Below are 7,422 nucleotides of genomic sequence, written 5' to 3'. Positions count from 1 at the left end.
TATTTGGCCTCATCTGTTTGAACATCTCAGTGAGTGCGTCCACTGAGAATGGTTCTTCGCTTTGCGCGACAACTTGAGTTTCTTCCCCGTCTTATACTACTCTGACAGGTCCATAGTTTCCTTCGTACATGAATTTTTCCACCGAGTTCGCTTCCGCGACAAAAGGCCTATGATCGGCCTGTACCACCTCTGCTTCGCCTTTGTCATTCCAAAAAATCAGGCATTGATGGAGCGACTTCCTTGAAGCACATTGTAACTAGTAGGACCATCTATTACAAAGAAGACAGTGGTCCTAGTAGTCGTACCTATAGTTATGTCTAAAGGCATAACTCCCTTAGCTGAAGTTGCTCCTCCATTGAAGCTAGTGAGGATGACTTCTGTAGGAATCATATCACCCTCTGTCTTTGCGAACTTTCTCATCATCCTGGATGGAATGGTGTTTATAGCCGCTCCATTATCGACAAGCACCTTTGCCACTGGGATGTCGTTAACTAGAGCTTTAACGTATAATGGCCTCAGGTGTTTTATCAATTTCATGGCTGACCGTTTAAAAACAACCTTTTCGGCAGCCTCTATTTCTACCTCCTGCTCGTTTTCTGTCGAATTATCTCCTTGTGATAGGTCGACGTGTAGTATGTCACGCTGATCCTCTGTCTCCTGAATTTCCTTCTTACTTTTTTCTAATGCTTCCTCATCAGTTATCAAACCTGTGGGAGGGGGCATTATTCTTGGAGGTGACCCATACTTCTTAGAGCGAGGCACTCTCTTCTTCCTTTTGGGTGTCCCGTACAGTACGTAGAAATCGAAAGGACGCCCAGATGGCTCCCCCAACAAGTCTACTTCGCGAACTCCCTCTTGATGTAGTTGCTTAAACAGAGTATTGCGCAATACTCCTCTCTTTTTCCTTTCTGCTTCTAGGTCGATTTCTTCTTCAATGTCTGTCATCCCATCGTCCTCTTCATCGTTGTAGGCCTCTCCAGAAGTCTGGCCTTCTTCACATACCAGCACGCAGGCTTCTCCTTCGTTGTCCTCCCTCTCTTCTTCTTCTTCTTCTTTATTCTTGAATTCATTGGCCAGTAGGTAATTATTGGCCACAACAGGAGGCAACGTACGGAATTGGATAGCAAGGGGCTGATCTGGATCTTTTTCATCCCTTTTGTCCCTCTCAAACCTTGATCTCCCAGAAGAGGTTTCTGGCAGTTCCTTCATTGATTCGTCTGTACCAGTCTCTTTACTACCTTTGAGGACGTTTTGATTGGCTACCTTGAGTAGTAGAGGCGCTTTGGGATGTGGCATTCCTTGTTGCTGCCTCATCATCCGTCCGTAGTTTCGTTGGAAACGCTTTTGTTGGGTCCTAGTCATCTCATCGAAGGGTATTGCCCTTCCTGCTCTGTACTGGAATGAATGCCATACATTTGGCCGGCGAGGTTGCGACCTAAATGTTCTTCCAGTAACTGCTTGTCTGAACTGCCTTTCAAAAGGCGGTACTCTATAGAATGATGTACCTCGCCCTCTACCAGGCTGAATGTTTGGGAAGAAGGCCAGGCGATGAGGATGCTGCCATGTCCCTGGTTTCTCCGTGTCTCCATTTACTTCCCTTTTACACTTTGCACACAGGACGTTTTCGTCCTTTTTTGGTTCTTTCCCTTTGATTCGTTCGAAGACACTGGGATGTGTTTTAGTATCCTCTTCTCCATCATCTATGACCAACTTAAACTTTGGTAACTTGTTCTTGAATCCAGACGTTACCATGTTTACCCCAAGTGACTATGGGAAAGGATTCTCGTCCACTGCCATCTTTTTCTTATCATTGAACGTAATTCGTCCTGATTCAATAGCATCCTGCAATACGTGACGAAAAACCAAGCAATTGTTAGTCAAATGTGACCATGCATTATGCCACTTACAATATTTTTTACCCTTTATTTGTTCAGGGTTTGGCAATTTGTGTTTATCGCTCAACTTTATTTGCTTATCCCTATATAATTTATCGAATATAAGGTCAGCTTTGGTCACATCGAACGAGAACGTTCTAGCCTTTATGTTTCCATCCTTTATGGGCTCATCTTTGCCCGATGGTCTAGGCTTGGCCATTATGGGACAAGTATATGTATCCCCTTTATTAATTCGGCCAAACACATTTCGGCCTGATCGTATGATTCGTCGTCGATGGTATGAACGTCAAAATTTGGGTCTCTGTAATAAGTCTCTTTACTAGAATTTTTCATTTGTTCTTCTTCTCTTATCAGTCGTTCATACCTAATCACATTCGCACTCAACTGGAAAAGGTCAGGAAATTCCTTGTCCTGGAACTTCTTTTTTAAATCAAAGCTCAAACAGCCTTGTGCGATCTTGACAAATTCTTTTTCGGGCAGAGGTACAAAACACTTGCTTCTTGCTGTTATGAACCTTTGGAGAAAACTTTCTGCCCATTCATTTGACATTTGACGTAGATTTGCCAAATCAGCCAAAGTGACTTCAGACTCAGTTTTATAAAACTGAGCGTGAAACAACTGTTCCAGTTGTTGGCATGTTTGAACAGAGTTCGCTGGCAAGTTGATGAACCAGGAGAAAGCTACTCCTGTTAACGAACTAGGGAAAAGTCTCATTTTATGGTAATCGGTTACATCACCACTTTGCAACGTGAATCGCCCTATGTGTTCTAGAGTAGACATCTCTCCTAAACCGGTAAACAGTGAGAATTCTGGTACAAAGAATTCTGGCACTTTGTACCCTCTAGGCCATGGATATGCTTGGTCTACCCAATCAGGATATGGTTTTGTGTACGTCGACCTAATGACAGGACGCACCCCAAAAGCCATCTGATCCTGCACGATTTCCATAATCTGGTTCCTCAGCATGATATTGGAATTATATGGAATTCCTACAAGCTGATTAACCGGTTGATTTGCATGAGGTCTGATGTTTGGTCGTTGATTGGCAACAAAATTGCCATAATTAGGGCCATTACCATTAGCCTGGACATCTGTTCCCTCATTACCACGTGGAATATTCTGTCCATTGTTTAGGACATTGTCTCTCACGTTTGGATTACCCCCCAAGTTAGGCATGCCACTACCATTGTTTTGAATTGGCACTGTAGTACCCCCTTGGTTTGAAGTAGAGGGACCAGAAAGCGATTCTACCCCTTGATTCGGATTTAGGACAGAGGGATTATGTCCCACAATTGTCCTGGTTTGAAAGTGGTTTGTAAGAGGTATAGTCGGCTGATATATTTGGCCTACTAACTTATTCATTGTTTCGTTTAACGTCTTTAGCTGTTTGGCCATATTGTCATAGTGTGCATTTCTATTTTGTGTAAATCTTTCCATATTATGAATACTTCGAAGATTTACCTGTTCAACGACGTCTTGCGTGAGTTCTCCAAGCAATGCAAGCATGGTTCGAGGACTCAACTCCGTCATTGGTTCGTAACGACTATTACTACTCTGATTTTGTCCATCTGTTCGTGGAGAGACATGTTACTCCTCATATCGCTCAATTACAGACTGGATTCCTCCCTGACTTGGTCCTTCCTTGTTGGATCTCTGAGGCATATTGTTTCACCTTTTGTACTTTCAACACCTAACACCACTGTCCCACCGGGCGTGCCAAATTGTTTCGCGCGGGTTAAGTCGCTAACAATTAAAAAGGATCAGACGATTGTGTAAGGGACAAACCTCTTGAGACAAAGTCCCAAAAAGGGGTGTTCTTTTATTGGCGATGAACTTTACAATTGGAAATGAAAAACAGCGTGCCTCCAAGGGGCGCAAGCACACGAGTTACAGAAAGAAAAGAGTTTAAGTCTAAAAGCTAAGGAAACGAAAATTACATATTCTCTGTTCGAGAGTTTTGGATTCGGTCCTTTGCTTCTACGTCCTTTCTCCCTTTTATACCTCATAGACGATCTCTTTGTGATTAACTACTCTAAAAACTGTTTGATCGTCCTATAACTACCCACTTTCTTTGTAATGGCCATTTTGTCATGAAACTGCCTTTTAACTGCTGCCATTATCTTTCATCGTCCAACCGCTTTTGATTGAATTCCTTGAGTCGTGGAATGTGATAAGGCTACTTTAACAACTGCCTTGATAACTGCATTTCTTGATAACCACGATGCGTTATGTTTGTTGATACTTTGGGCGACTTGAAGGTTTGGGCGAGAATAGAATAACAGCTCTGGGCGACCGTATGACACTCTATTCGTTCAGATTCTGGGCGACTTGCAAACTTGGGCGATGACGTTACCGCATTCTTTGGCCCCTTATTTGGGCCTTCACCTTGATTCCTTCGATTGGACTTCGTTCTTTGGGCTATCCGATTTGGGGATCCTCCAATTGGGCTTTACTCCTTGGGCTGTTCGATTTGGGCTGAATTTTTTATGTGTCAACACATTTACAAAAATTAAAAAATATACATTAAAAAGGTTAAAATATATAAATATAAATATATATACACACACATGAACACACATTTACATAGATTGAACCGACAAAATCGGGAACTAGTCGTGGGTTTTTCAAAAATGGTCGGTTTAACAACTTTTGTGGCAAGTTTTTAATTAGAGGTTTTATAAGTCTAATCAGACAGATTTTGGTCCCGATTCTTCATTTTTTCAATTGAACTGATCGGCCCGATCCAATTTTTAAAACATTAATTTTAGTGCAACTTCTACTTTGAGGTCAATTGGCCTGGGGACGATTATTAGGGATGAGTATTAGCGAGATTTTAGTGAAATTGGACTAAAATTTCTAATTTTGGGTTTGAAGGTCATTGTAGATTGACGACTTTTGCATTCTCATAAAATGAAGTTCGAGGTCACTAATATCTTCACCTGAGTGGCATAAATTATTGGGGACTATTGGAAATTTATTTGATCATAGTATGGATTCTATTATGTCTCGCCACATTTGACTCCACGTGGCAAATTCGTCGAGACCCATTTGTTGATTATTGAACTAGCCAACTCACTTCATGGAAAATCACATATGCCGAAGTATTCATATGCCAATACCTAAGCCCCGAAGCTAATCTCATTTGTTTGCCCTGGCGATGAAGCTTGACACAAGACAAAGTCGAAGCTCAAGTATAGCAAATGACAACCCACACAAAAGGATTATGAATTTATGTAAGGGATTCTTTTGGAATGTTCGATGTGACTTTTGTAATATAAAATGTCACGTCTTGTTAGTTTTAGAGAATAGGGGTGACTGCTCTTTGTAAGATCATTAACTGCGTCATAGGTTAGAAATGTCAAATTGATGTCTAAGATGTTATGATTCAACCAAGGAGATGAGGTCACGCGAATTTTCATCCAATTAACACTGTTTCATTTGTAACACTATAAATACTTCCTTCATGTATCATTTGAAGGCTAATGCAAATCGAAACACTTGAAGCTATTATTTATTTTCTATTTGGCTGATTATGCGCATGCCTTAGCTTGAGTTTAGATTACTTTGATAAGTGCTTAATTTTTTTTATTTAATTATTAGTCTTTTTAAGCAAATAGTGCCCATTTCATGTTATAGCTAGCCAAGTCTGTCAAAGCTAGGTACAGTGCTAAGCTGTCCGTATAGTATTTTGCTAAAAATAGAAATGTGTATTTGGCATCTATACTTATTAATTTCTCAACATAAAAAAAATATAAGTTTTATGTCTATAAAATATTTTAGAACTTTGAAAATGTCAGATTGATATTGGACTAAAATTGAAGCACGTAGTCAGGCAGCCCAATACAAAGTCATTCAACAGAATTAATAATTACCTCTTATTTGAAAGATTTAACTCCAAATAAATGAGATGATTTCGGCCAACATGATTGGATTGCGCAAATTCAAAGTTTAATTTATTGAGATATTATCCTTCAATCATGCTACACATCCAGATTCAAATCCAGATGGAATATTTGTCGATACATGATTGGACAGTTTGAAAAATTAAAATAAAAATACTCAATCATTTTCTCTAATTAGTCTGTCTCTTTTTCATCCGAGCTTGTACGGTTGTACCCTAAAGTTCCAAGTTTGTTATTTTGTTTGTTTCATTCTTGTTGCTAGCTTGAGCGAGCAACTATTACAGCCAATGCTTGCTCTCATTTTGCCTGCTTAAACGAGTCATATTAAAATCATTTTTATGCATTTTTTTTTTATTTTCACTTTCGATATCGTTTGTCTAGTTAATTATTATCATTTCATGGCTATAAAAAGCACGTGTACTATTTATCTTTTTCATTACTTGCACCAGTAATGGCATCAAAGCGCAAGGTTCATCACAAAACATGAAAATAGCACAAAATTAAGGTAAAATCGACTCAAAATCGGTAGCAAGTGCATATAAATAGATAATTGCAAATTTCACACTATTGACATTGGACATAATACCGTCTAGAAAAAAAAATATTTTTAAAAATATAGAAAAATGGTACCGCTGTGGTCAAACAATCACATTTCTTGTTACATGTTCATTGAAAAGTCACCTATTGCCTTCATAGCCAAAATGTGGCATTCTTTATTACCCTTTTCTGTTGCAGCAATGATAAATTTTTTGTGATAGCATGATACCATATTTTGGGGATATATTTGATATAGGACAATTGGTACAAAATGTTCTTATCTTTCAAATTTATTGTGGAAAACATCTATACCTTTCATTTTTTGATATTTTCATCTTTACCTTCCACATTTCTTTGCGATGAATGTCATTCTCACTATTTTTAATGTAAAATGATCAAAATACCCCCCATTTAAATAAAACCAAAAAAAGAAGAAGAAGGAAAAAAATTACAATCTTAATTTTAAATGTTTTAAAAAGTGCAAGTGAGTCCAAATAATTATTAAAATATCTAATAGCACATAACGTCCCTACGTTTTGCACACTATAGGCAAAACGTCCCTACGTTTCAAATTGGTGAAAATGACGTTTTCCGCAATGAAATGTGAAAATATGGATTAAAACACAAAAAAAAAAATTAAAACGTATGGATTTTTTCGCAATAAGTGTTAAACGTATGAATTTTTTTGCTATTATACCTATTAAGATATTAAAAATAACAAAAAAGCCTCTCTCTCCTCTTCTTCTTCAAATGTGATTATAACGTTAGAAATAAAAAAAACTCCGACCAACCATCGCCCAAATCACCGAACCTCCATATCACTGAACCCTCCGTTGATATTTTAAGACCATGGAGAGAGGCACCCTAGTGAGTATAGTCGATTAGTGTGTTGGAAATGGCGTGGGTCTTTCCAGAACAGATAATACTGCCAGTATTTCATTCATGAGTTTGGTAATTTGGCTTGTAATTCTGAACAAATCTATTGGCACGAAGGTTTCAAGGTTGAAAAAAAAAAAAGGTTTCAAGATTGGATGTTAGATGGTATGGGTAGAGAGAAATGAGAGTTTTTCGATGGTATATTGGTCCAG

General features: G+C 38.7%; 1 protein-coding gene across 1 annotated transcript in view; it reads left to right on the top strand.

Annotated features, from left to right (window-relative positions):
- Positions 1-6: 6 nt before the first annotated feature.
- Positions 7-7,422, top strand: part of LOC111388863 — a 17,148-nt gene continuing 9,732 nt past the window's right edge. Inside the window, exons 1-2 of the mRNA XM_023013676.1 lie at positions 7-15; positions 48-51. The gene's annotated coding sequence lies outside the window, so the exon portion shown is untranslated. The remainder of the gene's footprint in view (positions 16-47; positions 52-7,422) is intronic.

The sequence above is a fragment of the Olea europaea genome, unplaced genomic scaffold (genome assembly GCF_002742605.1).
Source record: "Olea europaea var. sylvestris unplaced genomic scaffold, O_europaea_v1 scaffold532, whole genome shotgun sequence".
NCBI classification, from domain to species: Eukaryota; Viridiplantae; Streptophyta; class Magnoliopsida; order Lamiales; family Oleaceae; genus Olea; species Olea europaea.
Note: the sequence above shows the minus strand (reverse complement) of the source record. Positions and strands in the feature narration are given on the sequence as shown.